Below are 20,626 nucleotides of genomic sequence, written 5' to 3' on the forward strand. Positions count from 1 at the left end.
AAGACGCTTCAGGTCATGCCAGGTCCAGCAGATGCCCAAAATCTGGGAGTCTGTTGTTCTCTGTGACATCCTGATAAAGACTTCAGAGGGATGCAGTAAGAAACTGCTCAGATCCAACCAAATACACAGGAGATATAGTCTAGCAGTAGCAGAGGAAGGATCCTAGGGTCAAATAGGGAGAGACAGGAATGGCAGCCTTGGATGGAAAGGACTGTGGTTTTTGGGGTGCAATGGGAGAAGAGCGAGGGCCTGTAGGGTTAGTGATGCTTAGTGATGGGGGGACAAGTCTGAGAGATGAGGACAGTGAGATGTTTTAAAGGTCTCGAAGGAAAAGTCCGGGACTGGAGGCTACAAAGTGCGTGCGGAAGGGGAGAGCAAGAGAGAAAGCGAACGAGAAAGCAGAGATGGAAGCTGAGCATGACTTATGAAACAAGCTTATTGTGTGACCTCAAGGTCGTGTAACTTCCACACACTGAATCAGTTCCTGCAGTTTTAATGAAGTCAATACTGGAGGGGGAAAACATAAGCACCAAATCTAATCTTAGCCTCTTTGTTTCTGAGCCTGGCACTCTAATCCCATTGGGATATCTGCCCCATCATTTAGACAGATCTGCCTTTCTTCCCCTAGGACCTCCTCTCAGAGGTTAACCTACCCCTTTCCTGGCCTGAATGATTCATCCTCCCCAGGAATTTTTCTAGTTTTTGTCCATAAATCTCCCGGCAGACTCGGCTTCCAGTCGGATGTTTCATCTCACAACCTTTACACTCATTCTCTGTGAAGACACCTCTGACACTGGCACAGGCAACATTTGAACATCCACATGCCTGCTGACAGCCTTACATTCAAACTAATTTGTTTTACTGTGGACCAGACAGCTCAAACACACAAAAACACTCCACAACTATCAGAAAGCGACCACCAGTGAATGCATCCAAATTCTTCTAAAAGACAATGCAAAGAGATGTTCCTTTAAAGGCAGAAGGAGTCACCTACTAGTTGCTTATTTAAACAGTCTACTGAATGACTTACAGAATTTAAGCATACAGCTCCTACTGACTGGAAATTCTGACTCAGGTAACATATCCCCTTTAGAAAAACAGATAGATGAACAAATTAATGGCAATTTTTGTTGTTGCTGTTGTTGTTATTTGTTTGTTTGGGGGGGTTCTGTGTTTTTTGTTTTGGTTTGGTTTTCTTTTTTTTCATGTCTGAGGAGAAGGGAAAACACATGAAGAGACAAAAATTCTAGACACGCTATGGATGGTTAGGCAAGAAATACAAATAGTAAGGCATAGAAATGGAAATTCCTTTCCTCACATTTAAGCATAACTGAGCTAACCCACTGATTTCTCTGTGCCTCTTTTCCTCCAGCAGTATTGTTCTGTCTTTCTTCATTTAGCTGAGCGGAAAGCAGAGCCATTTGGAGGGTGTGTTTGGAGGCATTTGTAAGAATATACCTTGTATGTGTCTGAAACAAATCTCACACACAGCCTGTGGTGCCATCCTCTCCCTGCTTGTATTGCCTGAGACTCGAGAAAGATCTTAGCAGCAAACTTTGAAAACATTTACAGCAACTACGTGGAAGTGCATAAAAAATCACTTCTGATAATCTTGCAGAAGAGGTGAGGACTGATGGCATGGGAAAAAAAGATGACTGCAGGAGCTACTCTGCTTGGCAAATGGGTACCCTTCAATCAAAACGTGTTTCATTCTGTCTCACCAAATGCCAGATAACAGACTGAGAAGTACAAGTTAAGCCTAGAGAATGGAGTAGCTTGCCTTGGGAAGCAGGGACTCTGAAAAGAATTTAGGGGTCACAGTAGATATCTGACTCCAAAAGGCTTTTTGCAGCAGTGTGGGAAAAGGGTTAATGCCATCTATGAGTATATAAACACAGAAGTAGAGGGAGGTGAGCTTACCCCTGTGTGATTGTTATTGCAATACCCTGTGCTGGTCTGGTCTCCATATTTTAAAGGATGTTGGTGAGGGTGTTAAAAAGAGCCATAAAAAGTATTTAATGGCTGGAGACTTAATGACTTACAGTGAGAAATTTAAAGCACTCATTTTGTAAAGCTTATAAAAGAAAGATTGAAAGGTGATTTGATAATGGTTTATAACCATATGCACAGGGAAAAAAACACCAGGGAACAAAGGATTCTTTAATCTACTGGGGGGAAAAAAAGAAGTATAGAAATAATTGATGACTGAAAGCTGAAACTGAGAATTTAAAAATATAGTATATATTTTTAGCAGAAAAGGAAAAAATTAATGAAAGTTAGAAATGAAAATGGGAACTCTCCACCTCTTGCTGATTTTATACCAAGAATGAAGTCTCCTTCAGAAGCTGACTATAACTGAAGAAAATATTTTTAATTATTTTAATGTAAGGAGAAAATTAGAAAAAAAATAGAGTCATGATCAACTTCTAGTATTTTAGTTTTGTGGGTTTGTTTGTTGGTTTTTTTTTAATTAGCTGTAGTACATGGTAGCTTGCTTGAGCCTCAGGATCACAGGTCTCCAATGAATGGAAGTGGAATACTGCAGAGTGTATATGGTAAATATCCAAATCAACTGACTACAGACTTGAACTTAGCTCTGTAGGAAAAAAGTGGGTAAGACAATGATTTGTACAGATGGGCTGAATGATTAGGCAAGGATAGTGGACACAGTCTGGATATCAGCCACTACACTTATAGGACTTGTCATAAGATATACAACAAGAAACATCTCTTTCCCCAACATTTATTTTGAAGGAATTTGACCCCAGCTACCCAAAAAGCAAGAGGCAAAATGATATTTATATTGAGCATTCCCTTCTGGAGTTCATGAAGTGAAAGGACACTAAGTTAAAATTGTCAGCAAAAAAAATGCAAAAAATTCACAAAAGAACACTTCCTAATATTTGAAAATAAATCCAAGGGTTTTGGTTGAGTTTTACTCTAGTTTGTTTGTTTTCACCTTTCCCTTTATACTTCCTTCCTCTTCCATTTTTCTGGATATTTCTGCATGTCCCACACAAGGAAACCAGGCTGGAATAACTCTGACAGCTTCTGCTCTTGTTACAGCCCCTGCCCCCCAGGCTGTCTGTGCTGACCGACCACACTTCACCTTTCTGTTGAGACAGGAGACCCTGATCCTTGTTATTCTCCTTTAAGAGCCAGCAAATAATTCATAACAAATTGCTGATTTGGGTAATTTCACTCCCTCCTCCCTGTTTATGAGTTATTTACGAGTCTCATAAATACACTTGCTGAATATTTCCTATTAACAATTCCGGTCTGCATCTCATTTCAGAGCACTTTACTGCAAGTCTTCAGCGTGTGACATTTGAGCTGTGTTATCTAGTTTAAAGTACGGATTTCTGGTATCCTTTTCCATCAGATGACTGAATTCCTGGGGTTCACTCTTCTTAACAGCTTTGGATACTCTATCAAAGAAAAGCAAGGCTCCCCCTGTCACACACACTGTGATCTCTGACAACTACTGTCACCTTTCCCTGCCCCAGGTGTAAACTGGAGACAACACTTTCCTACTCACCTTTCAAGCACGTATTTCTGTAATAAAATAATGTCCTCTTTATAGGCAGTGTGCTAAATGAACCTTTTTCTGGTCTGGAAAGTGATACCAGCTCTTTTTTCCCTATGAGTTCTTCTTGCTACAATGTTCACATAATCAAATATCTTTTATCATTATTGCCCAATACGTGTGTCTAGGATTTATTTACTGCACTCTGACCAATCCTTCTCTGAAATCAGAAATGTTAATTCTTGCCATAATTTATGCTTTGTAAGTACAAGTTGCCCTTGATGGTTTCTGTCCTACAGTTCCTGTTTTTCTTCTTAAATATCACCTACTAACTATGCTGGAGGGAGGGAAGACCCAAGGTGATACACATGATACACATGATACACAAGGTGTCAGACTCAAGGTGATACACATGATTTCTATAGAAGTGGAAAAGAATAAGAAAATTAATTGCTTATTCATTGGTGCTAAACATCTAGGTAATAAGTACAAAGAATTGGAAATTCTCCTTATGGAGAGGTGATCTGGTCAAACTTACCATGCTGAAAGCCAGTGAGGAGGGTTGTATGGTTATAATATGAAAAAAAAAAAAGAATTAAAAACAAAAATTCACTGGCCACTGCATTTTGAGGAAGGACAAATATGTTCTTTGTTAATAAGCACTGCTGTCTCTCATTCAGAACTGGAGTGGCACGAACATGTGTAAATCAGTGCAGAGTTTAGCAAGGTGAGGGGTGCCTGCTTGTTACAGATCAAAATTAAACAAGCAAAGAGAATGAGTTACACTTTCAGCAGTTGTCTGAACAGAACCAAATGATGTTACAAATGAAACTGCAGTGGGGTGAGCACGAATAGTTATTTCAGATAATTCAAGATAGTTTCCGTACATGAAGCTACTGCAATAAGTTTAACTCACTTCCCGTTCATCATGACAGTGGACAACATGGAATTGGTCCTTACACTGAAATTACAGCAGTTGTCCAAACTCTGCCCAGTCATAGCCTCATAACATTCAATAAGCATGATCAGAGGCTTTTTTTTAATATTCATAATTAAATTTGACAACAATTTAATAATATATTTATTAAAGATAATATTCGCAGCACAGGTTATAAGTAAGTTATAAGGACCTTCTTGTTATTAAAGTGATTTAGTTTCCATCACTTTTTATACCAACTTTTAACTTCTTTCTAGTTATTCAGATAATAATCTACATATTATTGTATCACCAAATAAAGCATTATTATATTATTGATGCTATCCTTTCAAGAGTTTCTGTGTATTAATAAGTATTTGGGACCATGGCAGATATCACTGAGCTGTTTCCAGCAAAGAGAAAATCTACTAAAATGAATAGTCCTTCTAAATGTACAGTTTGAAGACATTCAGCAGAGTCATATGAAATTTTAGCTGCTAAAGAAACCAAAGCCTGATACAAATGCACTGAGATAACAAATGAGAGAATCCTCCAGAAGTTATCTCTTTGCTATCTCTTTGTTGACTACAGGAGTCAGCCTAGTCAAACTCATCTAAAACTAAATGTTTAAAAGATGTTTTTGTCAAATTTTTTTTCCCCACTAAATAATTGGAAAGTTGCAAAAAAACAACTTTTAAAACTTTGTTGAGGTTTCAGGGTGAAACATTTAAAATTTAGAAAATAAAAATAATATAAACTTCAGGTGAAAATTTCAAGTATTTTGGCATAAATTACATGACACAGTCTAAGTTGCATGATCACATTTTTCTTTTTTCCCATGAGTTCTGCTTGATACAGTGTTCACATAATCAGATGTCTTTTATCATTATTGCCCAATAAGTATTTCTAGGATTTATTTACTGCACTCTTGACCAATCCTTCTTTGAAATCAGAACTGTTAATTGCCCTGTGTATTTTTCTGATTTGATTTTTACCATAGCATCTTAGTGCTCCAGAAACCATAGTGTAACATGTCTTTACAGCTGGAAATAGCATCAGAATTCAGAGAACAAGATTAAAAGTATTTTCTAATTTTATAATAGCCAAATTATGCCTTATTCTTTTGATGGTGTTGCATTATCTACAAAATCAGTTGCTTCACACACAGATATACCTGAGTCTTCTCATTACCATCAGTGGTGCTTATATACTTCTGCTCTGTCAACTCCCAGAATTAATGTCTCCATGTCAGATTTAGGTCAGTTTAATGCTACTGAGAAATAGTTTCACTCTCACACTGCTCAGAAAATGAAGTCATATGCAAATGAATGGGAATCAGATTGCAGTGAAACTTCTCAGACACAATTTATTAGTCTCTGGCACATCAATCAATGGCTGTGCATAAAAGATACGTATCAGACTAACCCTGTATCTTTCATAAAGCATAAAATTTGCAGTACCTATAATGTCCTTATGCATAAACTTAAATGTGAATTGGGAATGTTTGCAATTATCTAGAAAATGGCCTGCTCTTATAATTATTAAAGCAAATGTATAAGCCCTGGATGACAGAAAACACAGTTCTACTGCTATTAAGAGACAATTTAATGTATGAAATCACATTAGCATGCTCAAAAGATGGCTTTCAATCATTCACATGAACATTACAAACCTGTTCTATGGAACTCCAAAAAGAGGATGGGTCATTTTTAAGGATAAACCTTTATGAGTACATTACTTGCACGTTGCAAGTAGAGCAGAACAGTTGTCTGCTGCCCTGGGAAACCATCAACTATACAAACCTCCTTCACAAACTAAGAAGGAAAGCTACTTGTATAAATCTGATACAAAAATTTGGGATTAATGCCGATTTCCAGGTCTCATTACTTAATATTGCTTAGATGTTTCTCTCCCACTTCAGGAGCTGGGAGTCAGGGAGGGAAGGGAGGTGAAAAAGTTTTGTTCATGGGGCCCCTCACACACTTTGCAACAGAGCTAGAGACTACTTAGACACCCAGCTTCCTCTGCCTGGGAGAGATCAAATCAGTGACCAGGCTTGTACCCTAATGTCCAAACCACTGGATACCTGGAAGGGAGACTGCAGACACATGGAGTACAGACCTATCTGAAAATATCTGGGTTTATGTGCCTGAAGTTTCCTCTGTAGAGCTTGTCTGTCCTCCTATACTCTCCCACAACAGCAGTCACCCTCCTCAGTCTTTGTTAAGATCCTCTCTTTGAGGATGGACATTTTTAAATCTTCCTGCACTTCGCCCTCAAAGTTTAGAAAACTTCCCTGACCTATTCCCTCTTTCCATTAGCCCTCCTGCCATATAGCTTCATGACTATTCCATGGGCTGATGACTGCTTTTTGGAAATGTGCCTTCAAGTTCAGAAATATAAACAGCAGGAAAACCTACTTCCAATAGCATAGACCTGATCCTGAATTTTGAGGATTACCTGGCAGTTGTATATTTTTACTAAAATGTTGCTTCTGTAAAAGTTACACATTTTCTTGGTTCAAGAGAACCTCCATCAAATTCATAGGAAGGTATCCAAGAGGTAAAGGCCGAAAAACAGAGACCTTCTATAATTGAACGTATTTCATATTTTCTTTTGTATAAATGGTTTGCCTTTTTCATTATGGATTATTTAATGTCTGTCAAAAGTCAAGAGCCAGTTGTGCTGTAGCTATATTCCTGACTAGCTGATAAATACGAAATCCAGTTTAATTCATGAGAGGACAGGTAAGTGCGAGACCTTGATATAGAAGATACATGAATGACCAAGGTCAAAAGCAGTAATAGACTTTTGTGTTTAGAGCTTAAATAATAACTCATAATCAGTAGAGATGGGAGAGGAAATGGAGGTCAAACATGGGTAGAAAGATTGAAGCAGCAAGTGCAGGTGTTATTCAAACTGACAAAGTAAATATTATTTCAGTGAATGGCATTCACTTTGCCTTTTTTTTGCCTCACATTTGTGATACACAATAAAATGGTACCACCTTGAACTGGAACTACTTATCTATTAAGAAAAGAGAGGGAAAGGTGTCCATATAAGACTCATACACACACAAACTGAAGGGATATCTCATTTGTGTAGACAGGCGTGTGTGTATTTATACTTCACTGGAAAATAACACCCAAGCTCAGTTTTCATTGTGGCATAAACATGGCTGTATTTCAGTTTTTATTTTCTACTTGAATTATCATCTATATCTCCATCCATAAAAGATTAAAATGATTTCCAAATAATTAAAACCAGAATCTGTCTGTCAGTGCTAAGGACTTCCATATTTTCATATTCTCAAGGCTTTGGTTAATGAGTCCTCAGTTGAAAGAAATTTTTATTAGAAGGGGACCCCTGGGACTATCTTCCTCTGAAATTTTCTTGTGGAGTGAAACAGTACAGTTTAGAATTCAATTATGTTCATGAAAGAAGAGTTGCATGTCTCACCAAAGAAAATGGAATTAAGAGTACTTGTTGGAATTCTTTACCATTTTTTTTTCTTGAACTGTACATTAAATAGAGATTCAAACCTGTAGGAAGTCATTCTGAAGCAGAAGTTAGTGCCCATATCAAAATGGACATTTATGATCCATGGCAACACACAGGAGAAAGACAAAGCCTCAAGCTAAAGTCTGAGTGAAATAGGTTTATGAAAAGAGCAAGCTAGAGCAACATAGAGCAAAAACTATCTTCAGTCAGAAAAAAAATATGGAAAGATAAAGGATTTCTGAAGTGTTGGCTGAATTGCAGACAGATATACACAAGGGTGAAGTGCTGCCTGAAGTGGTGTTCTCTTACTCAAAGCAGAGCAGAGGAAAGAGAGGAATATGAACAAAAGTAGAATTAATAATCTCACCTAGACACGTTCCACATGGACTGCAAGCATTGGAAGATCATTTAAAAATATAAACCAAAAAAATAAAATTACAAGAATAGAGAATAGGGCAATAGGGCTCACTAATAATCTGTATGTCATCCAGCTGTATGGCTGATATTCCCATATAGAATGTGCTCAACCAAATATTTATAAAGTGAACTTGGTCATTTGTGCTTAAAAACCATAGGAAGAGAGAAAGTTTTAGAACTGATGTAATGTCAAAAGTTACTGCCTTTTCCTGATTGAGATCTAGCACAAACACTAATTTCAAACACATAAATTGTATGTAACAAGTTCCAACAATAGAAAGAAAACCTGTGCTACTTTATGAATGGCAGTCTAGTCTCCTCATATTCTTGGTCACATAATGCAAAAAACCCAATCCAACCCATTACTGGTCTGAATTACAATGCACATAATCTTTTCAGTGTGCAAATCCATCTACAAGAAACGTAGAATCCCTTAACCGAAGATCAGAATAAGGAAATCAGTCAGTCAAATATTAAATGAGAAGAAGTAGGTGAGTTATTTTGCCTGCATTCAGTTCTTTAAAAAGCAGATGCCAATTGTGTATTGTCATTTTGCAGGTCTGATATAATTGGGTTCAGGAGTATTTTTCTTGTATCCAACATGATAACAAGGTAAGACAAAAGTCTGACACAAATTTACTAAATCAGATCAGTAGGACTTCTGAGATTACTTACTGCTGATACTCTTTTAAATAAGAAAAATCAGAGAATGCTAAGGCTTAGACAAAAAGGAGTTTAGACGAGCACAGACCACTGATACAACAAACTGGGGCGGGACAGCTGACATCAAAATGAAATGCTTGGGTTCATTTTGATGTCATCAGCTCTCAAAGCTGTCCTGGAGTTTATGAAAAGCAGCTTGTATAATCAGTGAGTATATACTGATTATCAAGTGTACAGAAATGTGCAGGTTACCAAGTGCACCCATCAGAAATTAAAGATAAGATGTACAGACGTGTACAAAATTATTTTAGTGATGATTTGTATGGAAGAGAATCAAGATGATGTTCTGAAATGCACATGTAGTTCCTTTTGACTGCTCTCCAAATTATCAAAAACATCCTCAGGATACTTGCCAGAGGAAAAGTATTGTGATATTTTTGACTAGCATATTTAAATAGTAAGTTTCTCTCCTAAATTGTGGAAGTGTGTATGGCTAAGGTGGAATGAAAAATGTACTTCTTAAAAGAATGGAGAAAATCATCAATATGAACATCACAACCTGTACTCCCAGTGAAGTTAGAGAGCAATATAACAATAAAATAATTCTGTCAGATTTGGAAGTTGTTGGTCCTACTCCACCACTTGAAGCAAAGTCATCTTCAACAACTAATTAATTACATTTTTGGAGACTAGAGCTCTCTAGGATAGCTCTGTATCCAATGGCAAGAAAAAGAGAGTGAGAATGCAAAAGAGAGAGAGGACACTTCTTTTAGTCAAAACAGGGCTTGTTTTAATTTGTTCTGACCTGTCCCTGAAAGATGTTTGCAAACTAGAGAGTTTAGCCTCTTAATGACTAAAACTAATCTTTGTAAATATTTCCTCACATTCACAATATGTCAAGCACTTCAGAAAAAAAAAAAAAAGTAGTTTTCAAACTATTCGTTGTTCTTACCTCTGTACAAAAAAAATCTTCTCCTGAAATAAAGCATTTTTTTAAAATAAAGATTAGTGACACATGTCTAATTTCATGCCCCTGAACTCCAGCTGGAGAATATTCTAGCATTCAAGTAAAGGTAATGAAAAGAAGTCTGTGGCCTCCCTTATTTTCGTAAGACTGCAACTTGACATCGGTGCCATGTACCAGGAATGACAGAGGAGGTGGGTCAAGTGGAAAAAGCAAACTAGTATGGACATTATAGGCTAGGATGCTGATGACAGTTACAGCATTTCCAGTGGGACTTATGTTGGCAGTAATCCAGAAGCTGTAAAAATTCTTAAGGGCTACTGATGAAAATCACAGAGCTGGTTCCTTCCAAACAGAGGAACTCAGAAAACATAACCCTAAGAGCAGATCCAGCTACTACTTTTAATAACTCTTATGGCTGTGCATTTTTTTTTTTTTTTCACATCTCTGGACAGCAATATTAATGTTGCTCTCCCTGAGCCACACTCTGTGGAGCACCATTAACCTTCTTGTCTCCTATGAATTTGCTGCCTTGCTTCCTGGCAGAGAGCAGAGCACACAGACATGCTCGTGTACACACACACACACAGCGAGTTGCAAGACTGTTCAAACAGCGTTGGCAAAGTTTATAATGAAGTTTTAGAGGAGGCATACATTGTACTCAGAGGGCAGCCAATAGATCTAGCACTACCCTCAAGTACACAAAGTGCATTTATAAATCTTCAGTCTTCAAATTAATTTCAGGCTGCACTGCACACTCTTGCATATACCAGTCTCTTATGTACCTGGTTTTTAATTGTTTCTCTCTCTGATATAATGAATGCCAGAAAGTAACCCTGAAGCACTGATTTTGCATCATAAATCACAGTATCTTTTCAAAAGGGAAAGATAATTACAACAAAATAGCAGTTCAAAACTGCTTGGATTTTACTTCTTGCCTTTGACAAATAGCAGAGAAAATAATTGCCTAAAGACAATGTACAGCATTGATTTAGATGACTTGTTATGCACACACAGTGTTTTCTGTGAAAACAACCTTCTTTCCAAAAACCAAAACAAAATGAAACAAAAAACCAAACCTGAGAACTCTTGCAGCTCCTGACGAATTAATTTATTCAGGGCAAAACACTGCACATTTGTTATTCCTTGTCTGTTTCTTAGAAGCCTGTGTGTCACATCTCTTCTGCCCTCTGTATATATATCTGTGTTGTAGTTTATTTTAAAGAATACTTCATTTTATCAGCCTGCTTTCTTATTGCTCATTCTTATTTTTCATGAGAGTTGTCTTTCCTCGGCTTTTTTTTCCTCTGTAGCCCTTTCAGTTTTGATGAAAATGCAATAGGATGCCATGGTTATATGAACTGCTGTGTTCTGTTTGTTTGCTCTCTTTCTGGTGTGGAATTTGTCTTTACAGATTCTGCTGCTTTTGCTGAAAGCTGCTTGAGGCCACATAAAGTTAAACTTGAATATACGATGATCTCTCGTAATTGTTGTCCCAGACAAAGCAGTATCATTTGAATCATATAATAGCCATCAGATGGTAGTGGACTTCTCATTATGAAAAGCCAAGTAGTATTGTCTCGTTCTTATTTTAAAGGAATACGAGGGAAACAGAGGCAAAGTTATCACTGTCCAAGCTTGCTAGCTTGAAGATTGTTCAATCTAATTTGTCTATATAAAGTTGTTCTTAATTTTGTGTTTACTTCTTCTATTTTTAAATAGCAATGAAGACATACCCTACGTGATATAGGTAAGCTGTTTTACCTCTCTTCTGCTGTTCTCCATCCCCAGTCCTTTCTCTCCACCTTTTAGACCTCAGATACAGTGCCTGAAACCTATTTCTCTAGGCTAGCAATTGCATTAAAATCACTAAGGTTTGTGTCTCCAAGAAGCCAGGGCAAACACTCTGCTTTGCAGTGTCAGGATTTACAAAAAAAGTTGTTCAGCAGCTCATCTGGAACTAGCAGAGTGAGGCTGCACCCTAATCTGAAGGTCTCCAGATACTACTGAAGTAGCAATGACATAAAAGATGGAAAGGGCATACAAAAAGCAGGTAGGCAGCTCCACCTGCTACTTCCCTGGTCTAAAGGATCTGAACATAACTCTGTTCTCTTCCAAAAGTTTTCTTTGCTTTTCTCCCCACTGTAAGCCTCTCTTTGAACTCTTTTGTGGGTATGATCCTTAGCTGCAACCAACACCTTTCGTGCACCTTCTTCCTCTTCCACCCTCCTGTACAGTGAGTTTCCCATGGCACATCCACCATACTTGGCAAACAGCACTCAAACTGTAAAATAAAGAACCAACAATACTCTTTAGCAGGCCAAGGTTTCACAAAGTAAACTCAGCAGGGATGTATTGAATTGTAGTATTTTATTTTTCATACAGAAAATAGTAAGAGGTAACGGGCAGAAACCGATGCACAGGAAGTTCCACCTGAACATGAGGAAGAATTTCTTTGCTGTGCAAGTTTCCCAGAGAGGTTGTGGAGTCTCTCTCACTGGAGATATTCAAGAGCCATCTGGACACAATCCTGTGTCTTGTGCTCTGGGATGACCCTGCTTGAGCAGGGAGGTTGGACCAGGTGACCCAGTGTGGTCCCTTTCAATCTTACTCGTTCTGTGAGTCCATGATAAAAGCACAATAAAGTACCCAGCTAAGAATTGACATTTATGACTTATTAACCTAGCAGGTTTACTCAGTGAATTTACCATTGCTCTGTAACTTCTCACAAACTACTGAGTAACCATGAATTTAATTGCAAGTACAAAATTATCTCTTAAAAGGTACAATATCATTCCTTGTAAACTTCACCTGTGGTATTTAAAAATTACTGTCCTCTAGAAATTATGGGGAAAAAAAGACATTTTGAATTTATTATTATAATATAAGATCTACCCAAAGTAAATTGTGATTATGCAAAATACCTCTGATTGTAGCAACAGAAAATCAGATATAGAAATTTCTGCTAAATAGTTTGCTGCTCTGAAAAGCATCAAACTAGGCTTCTTTTCCTAGACTGAAAATCATAGGGGCAGGAATGTACTGCCACAGGTATCAGTGAGAGAAGGGACTAAATTTTTTTCTTTGGGGCTTGTTGGACAGAAGAGAAAGAAAAAAAATATAGAGGGCACCCCTAGGCAATTACACAGAATTGGGTAATTTACTACTGGAGATGAGGCTTGGTTTGAAGACAAATATTCACTGGAAGAGAATGTAGAGGGCAGGAAAACAAGCTGATTAACCATCTCTGGACAGTATTAAACAAAATAAATGTCATAAAGAGAATTATTGCAAAATCCATGAAGGGTAATTTCCCTTTAATCTTTCCTGTCATAGCCATGTTGTCAATGTCCTACTGGAGGCAACGCACAGAAATGCAGCTTCTGTTATTAAAAAAAAAATAAAATTGTTCATTGTCACTATTGTCACTAGAGGAGAATATTTCACTTACAGTGAAATACAGCTGATACTCTTCTTAATGACCTAGATAGTAAATAAGGCCCATTTTAAAAATCATTTTTTTTAATAAAAGAATAACAATCAAATGGAAGTGACAGCAGTCAGAATATGAAATTCACAACGGAAATGAGAGCTTCCAAATAATCTGTAGATGCTGAAAGCAAAATTTATGTCCTTGGACTTAGTACTGCGAAATTCATCATTGCTGAAGCACCATTTTGATGACATTTTGTAGCACAGCTTTCCATTAGCAGGATGTTTCTTTTTCTTTGCTTATTTATTAGTTGTGTGGTTTGGCAGCAACTCTTGTAAAACAGTTCTCCAGAAGAAAGTCTCACATATTTTCTTATTTTTTTAATATTGGAAGCAAACATAAATGAGGATCTTTCTCCTTAGCTGTACAACTAATATTCAAAATAACAAATTAATTGACACATCAGTGGCCCCTCTTCGACTGGGTCCTAGGGAACCCCTCTCCAGCACTGGGCAGTTTCTGAGACTAAAAGCTCATCAAGAGAATGACTTGCCTTAGACAAAGCTTCCTCCAATCCCTGTTCTATGCTTTACATCTGGAAGCACAGGGGAGGGTTTATTCTCCCTCATAAAAAATAAAATAAAAAAATAAAGCAAAGCAAATACACAGTGTCATGGGTTGCATCTGTGACCACTCTCAAAACCACTATAATGTATCTAATTTTGTCTCACAAAGCTCTCTGGCCTTACAGTCACTATGACAACACATTTTGACAGACACCTTGATCAGTATAAATATGTCACTCATCTACTAATTATGTTTGTGGAAATCATTTATTGAAATCAGGTTAGGCAGTAAATCAGCATTGAAAGTCAGTGTGGTAAGAAGTGGACACGACCCAAAGAAAGGAAAGAATCCAAACACATCTGAACTGCTCACAGAGTCTAATTCCAGATTCAAACACTAATTTCACTTCTGTAAAGGACTGAAGAAGCATTCAGACTGAACATACTCAGGCCTTGGAGTTAAAAATTGAAATTCAAGGATATAGGAGTTAAACTGTGATTTCCACAAGGTTAAGTGAAAATATACCTCAAGTTACTTTCAGGAAAACTTTACCTTGTTGAACATTGCTGCAGCGATTTCAGCAACCGTAACAAAAAGAGAACATTCATGCATGGCTGAAAATGTTTTAAGATTTACATGAATGATGTGAAAAAGTGGTTGAGAAGAGAAACACTTGAACCAAACACATCTAAATTCTGACCTTCTGAGAATAGCCAGACACCTTTGGGTTATGCCTGAATGATGCTGAAAGGAATACAGAAGGTCCCCTCCTCATATTGCAGAGTGCTCTTTGGCATTCTAGACTGTTACCATTAACTTCTCAGTCTCAGATAAGCTGGGCAGCAGCTTTTTATGTACTTTTAACATAGATACATGCACAGAATTACTTCAGTATGCAATTTAGGTACAATACAGGGCACACCTTAATATAGATTTGGCTAAGTAGCCCTGACAGGGAACAAAGCAGCAGGAAACCATCAGAAGTGGCAGAAAAAGTACAGCTTTCTAGAAGTTTAGATTCACCTGAAGACTAACTGAAATCAATGCTGACTGTTTTCAGTTGGCATACCATTCCCATGCAAAACAAACAAAAAATAGTTTCCTAGCAAGTTTATATATCATAGCCAACAAATTGCTGCCCAGTCAATGTCACTTATTTCCTCCAAATTATGAAATGCTGAAGAAAGCTGTCATGCTCCTCCATAAGAACTTCTGCCAGCCCAAACACCACAGTTACTAATCACAGGATTCTCAACAAAACCACTTCTCCTTTTCTTTATCTGTTGTTTTCAAAACAGATTTCTCTATCCCATTCCAGGCAACGCATTCTGACCCCAAAGAGAATGTTCAGTTCTGTCCCCTGAGTTCAGCAGTTCTCACCCAGTTCAGTCTATCAGTTCCTTCCAGCTCCCCATTGCTCCTCACACAATTATATCCACAGCTGCCAGTTCCCAGAAGAGACAGTATCCAAACCTCTCATCTATGAAAATCTTGCTCATATAAGTAGCTCTATGCAGGAAGATAAAACTAGGATGCCAGACGTCAAGAAGGAAGTGAAACTGCAACTGACTTTAAAAATACATATACTCTCAAACTACATAAGATCTTAATAGCATTTAGCATCATGAGAGCATGGCAAAGTTAGTCAATTAGAAGAAATAGGTCTCTGTTAAGTACCAGACACTGTAAAAGAAACTTTTCAGACCTACACAGAAATGTTAGTAAGGCTGGTATCTTGGAGGAAACAAAACCACAGACTTCCTACTGTTTAAGAACAAAGTATGACAATCGTGAGCAGCACAGAAAATGTCACTGAGGTTCTACATGGGAAGAGCCCTAAGTGTGTCAAGCAACTCAATATCAGTGGGAAAATGGCTTCAAACTACCAGGGGCTAAAACCAACAAGGTATACTTAGAAACAAATGCTCACCTTGAAAATTTAATGCAGAAAGGAAAAGGTTTAAGTAATCAGATTGCATGGTAAATGATTCCCAGAAAGCTTTTCAGCCCATCCTGTGAGAACCTGCATGCTGGGGCGTAGCTATGGTTCTTGCTGTCAGGGTGTATTCTCATGGAAATTTCTAACTGAATCACTCAGTGGGCACATTTACATGGCAAAAAGCTGTAGAAAAATCTCCCAAAGCCAGAGGAAAGCTATACTGCCAAAACTGTTAAGTCCTAAGTGGGTTTCCAAATAAAATTCAGTTGCTCTATTGGGTGCCACTTGAATGAGTCAACAATAAACTAAGGCATTAGTTAAAAAAAGGTCTTTTTAATATGGAAAAGTATCTTTCAGTTTCTGAAACAGCAATCCCCTTGAGAACAAACTGAAAGGTGAGACTTGTGAAAGGCTTTGTCCAGTTTCAGCCCAGTGCCTTTCATATGTTTAGAGATGCATTCTACTGTTGCTGCATATCAAGTTTGAAGCTTTAATGTGGTTTTCATCAGTTGCACAGAGCAAAAGAAACATTTCTTTGGACTTCAGACAGCTTTTTAACATTTTCTGTGTTGTGACTAACCTTCTAACATACAGGCCCATTCACAGACCACTTTCACTCCCTCTCTTGTTAACCTCATCTCACGCCTTTTCCCTCAGAAGTTTGCCTGTTTGAGTACATGAAAAGTTCTCAGAAGGTAAGTTTAAAATGAACTTCCTTCAGTGAAGGGCTGTTGTGGAGGTTGCAATTGATTTCATACAGCAGTGGGACTTTGGAGGCCCATTGTTATTTCATAATGATCTTCATTATTTGTTTTGATCTGTAGATTTCTCCAAGTATTTTATAAAATTAAGGCAAAACCACATTTTTTTTCTCAAAGACAAACATCTTGGGTGTATGGTTGACATATTGTTGATGGTGACTTTACAAAACAAAAAAACAAACACAAGAACTACGATAAGAAGTATGCACAACCTTGTTTGTGATGAATGCTACAAGACACTGGAGTTGCAAATACATGCTGGACTAAATCCTTCTCTAAAAATAACAGTAAATCTGTTATGAATCTTGGAAATAATATAAATCTCACATGAATCTTGAATCTTAAGGAATTCAGTTACTTAAACTCACGAAAATATTCCAGAATATGATTTGAACAGTTGTTCAGATTCAATATTAAACAGTTGTTAAAGAATTGGACTTCCTGCCTTTTACATCTAACAGATATGTTATGCAAGAATATTTTCTCTTTGGCTACTTGAATAGTAAGAGCTTTTAATATCTAATATAGAACTACCAGCTGCTACAACCTAACATGGAGAACTCCCTTGGTCCGCTGAAATTCCCCCTTAAAGACCACAAACACAGACTTCCATTGAGTCCTTGCCCATGTGATACTGTGCTTCTCTCTGTGATGTTTCATGTGCAATGTGATATTACTTCAAATGTATTAACCAGGCTGCCTATTTGTCATGTTTTATTAAGATAGCAAGGTTGTGTTTGGAGGGATGGCTCCTAAGAGATGCAAGATGTAGCCATACTTGAAGCCTAATTCGATGTTTGGCAAGGGGGCAATATTTGTGTTGAATGCACATTCCAACCTCCCATATCATGACAAGTGTCAAAATCTCTGATTTCCTGTTAAATAGAAAGCATCCTATGCAACATCACCATATTTTCTACTTAAAGGTATATATTTAAATGCTTATTTACAACCTTTTCTTTCCATCTGTAAAAGAATATTTTCCACCCATTAGAGTTGTGCAACTGGCCTTACATTCTGCCTAATACTCCATTTGATTACAACTTGGTTCTTTATAGTCCTTCGTTTTCTGTTTAAATGCTTTGTTGCCATTTAAATTTTCCATTTACACAACATAAAGTCTGGCAAGCAACACCAAGAATAAACATATATGGAATATACGAATAGAGTCGTATCCATCATCCTCTTGAGAACAAATAAAATCCACTGCCAAATCTTCTTGATACTCATAGCAATAGCTGAAAAAAAACCCCCACCTATCTACCATGAAAAGAATTTCTCATGCAGATTATTTCCCAGTCAAACAGGGTAGGTGGATAATAGCACTGAAAACAGGGAGTGAAAACGGGACTAAGTTTTAAATAGCATAAATGATAGCAGCATACAGACAAGGTAGCTTTAATCAGTCAGCCAGCACTAGAGAATTTTAAAACCTGGCAGTTAGCAGTGTTTTTCTTAGCTTGTGGTATTTGAAGGACATTGATATGCACATCAAACAGAATTCAGGACATGCATTGTGGAAGTGCCAGTTGAAGCTTTATGTGTAAGCTAAAGTTGGAATTCAATCCCTTTATCATACACAGACATACAGACTCTCTCCTATCAACCTTCCACTCATTTTGAATGAATAACAAATTTTCTGAGGATTTACAGATAAACTTGTTCATTAAAAGCTAGTCTCTAAACCAAAAAGTGTCACATACTCCACACCACATATTTAGCATAGGTCAAATGATAGACTGATCTTGCAATGCTCATTTTGTTTTATTATTCATAAAATTATAAAATGCTAAATTTCTTTAATCGGTCATACTAAAAACAAAAACAAAATCCTCTTTTTCCACTGAAGGAGGGTATGAACAAATATAGATTCCCAAATATTGACCTTTATTTTCTTGTCTTATACCTGCTTTAACCTTTCCATCACTTTCTTCATTTTCCTTCCAATCTGCAGAAATGTGCATGTATGAGCATACATACATGTGCCCAAATAACATCTTCCTTCTGCTTTTTGTAGCCACACTACCTGACTTGAAACTATTTCACCCAAATCCTTTTATCTTCCTGCAGTGTGGCCCTCATTGAGATAAGCATATTTTGCCATAATTTTTAATAGCTAGAAGTTCACCAATCAGCAGAAGTGGTTGTGTAATCTCTTCTGCAGGAGAGAATCACAAAGGCTATCTCCCAGTGATCTAAGGTAAAATAACAAAATTGGATGTCCTTCTAAAATAAACTCCTGAAAGCAAGTTGATAAGAGCAGTTGTATCATTGAAAATGGAAGAAGACAACCATTTTGAAAGATATTTCTCTGTGTACAACCTGTAAAACAACGTTGTCTTCCTGAAGAGAACACTGCTGATTAGAGGATGACAGGGAAAGACTTAATATATCTGTTCAAGTGGTTTTGTTGGCCTGTTTTCACATGCTTATGATGAAATAACATGTTTCTCCTTGCATGGGAATTGCAGGATATCTTCCTGCAGTGGTACATGCTAATGAGAAAAAAAAATGGAAGTCCTGGAAAATGAAGCAAGACTCCTTAGCACAAGCACCTAGTTACCAAATCTGCCAAGTGCACTTTAAATCATCATATGCAGCCTTTGTAGAAAAGCTGGTATATACCAAAAATTATAAACTAAACCCAGTTGCTTCCCATTTCATATTTTTTTTACATTTGAAATATTGGTAAACATCTTAACGTTTTTTTAATACTACCTGAGAGGAAAGAGTGGGCGAAAAATGTAATGCAACAAACTTCTCGGAAGAAAGGTAAGAAAGATTTGGAAACAGACTTATGATAAATGCTTTAAAGATGAAAGATGATTACTTCTGGCTAAGTTCTGAATACTTCAGCTGCTATAAAAGGGAACAATACACCTCTGGCAAATATGCTGGGGAAGATGTGACTAATTGAAAGGGTTTACCTCCAGAAATAAATTTAGGACGTTGCAGTGCTTTGAAGATAAGAAATCCCCTCACAGTTGTAAGTACAGCTGGTCCCTGGTGGGGGGGACTTGCAGCCCAAGATGTGGAGGGGGAATGGTGTCTCCTGCCAAAGTGTGTAGAGAGGGTGGAGGCTGGTCCTGCTGGTACCAGGCTCTGGGATGGAATTCCTCTTCACAGGTACAGGCCACTACCCCTCCTGCAAGGACGACTGACAGACAACACCTACTTCTAGGAAAACACTCTACAAGATCCAGCATACTAAGAGTCTTTTTTAAAAAATATATTTAGTGAGTCTTTCATGACTCTTTTAAGCAGCCACAGGATTTCAGTCAGGACTGGAGAGCAGGTTTTTTCATATGTACCTAAAACTTCACTCCTTTCCCAAAGGTGACAATTGTTTGTGTCACAGTCAACAAGAGCCACAGATGCTTAAACAAATACAAAGTTGTCTTTAGTCATTTGAAAAGGAGGTATAAATATCTGAATTTGTTTCTGTCCTTTACCTTAGACACTTGTTTTTGTAGCTGTTTGAACCATCATGCAGTATATAACTGGTGAAAAGCTAAGGAATCATTTGGATGGAAGGCATGATACAATTGTAGGAAATTATTGTCTTTGTTTCCCAAATGTCACATAATCAATGAGAGGAGAAATTGTTTCTTTGAGAAATATTAGTGCTTCTAAAAGATCAACGCTCATGAAAGAGAATAGCTGAACAACACCCTAGCTATCCTAAATATTTTTTAACTTCCTGAGACAATGATTCTTGAATGTATCCTATGCACACATTTTTCTCATGCATCTCAACAGAAGAGACGTGAAGGGAAAGGGAAAGGGAGGCTTTGCCTGATCCTGTTTTGCTAACTCAGGTCAGGAATGACCTCTTAATGATCTTGGATAGAGTCTATGCAACTTCTACCAATAATATGTTTTGATGACTTTGTAAGAAAACAGCTTGAGACAGTTCTTTAAGTTTTATGCACTGGAACA

This window comes from Pseudopipra pipra, chromosome 2 (assembly GCF_036250125.1).
Source record: "Pseudopipra pipra isolate bDixPip1 chromosome 2, bDixPip1.hap1, whole genome shotgun sequence".
NCBI classification, from domain to species: domain Eukaryota; kingdom Metazoa; phylum Chordata; class Aves; order Passeriformes; family Pipridae; genus Pseudopipra; species Pseudopipra pipra.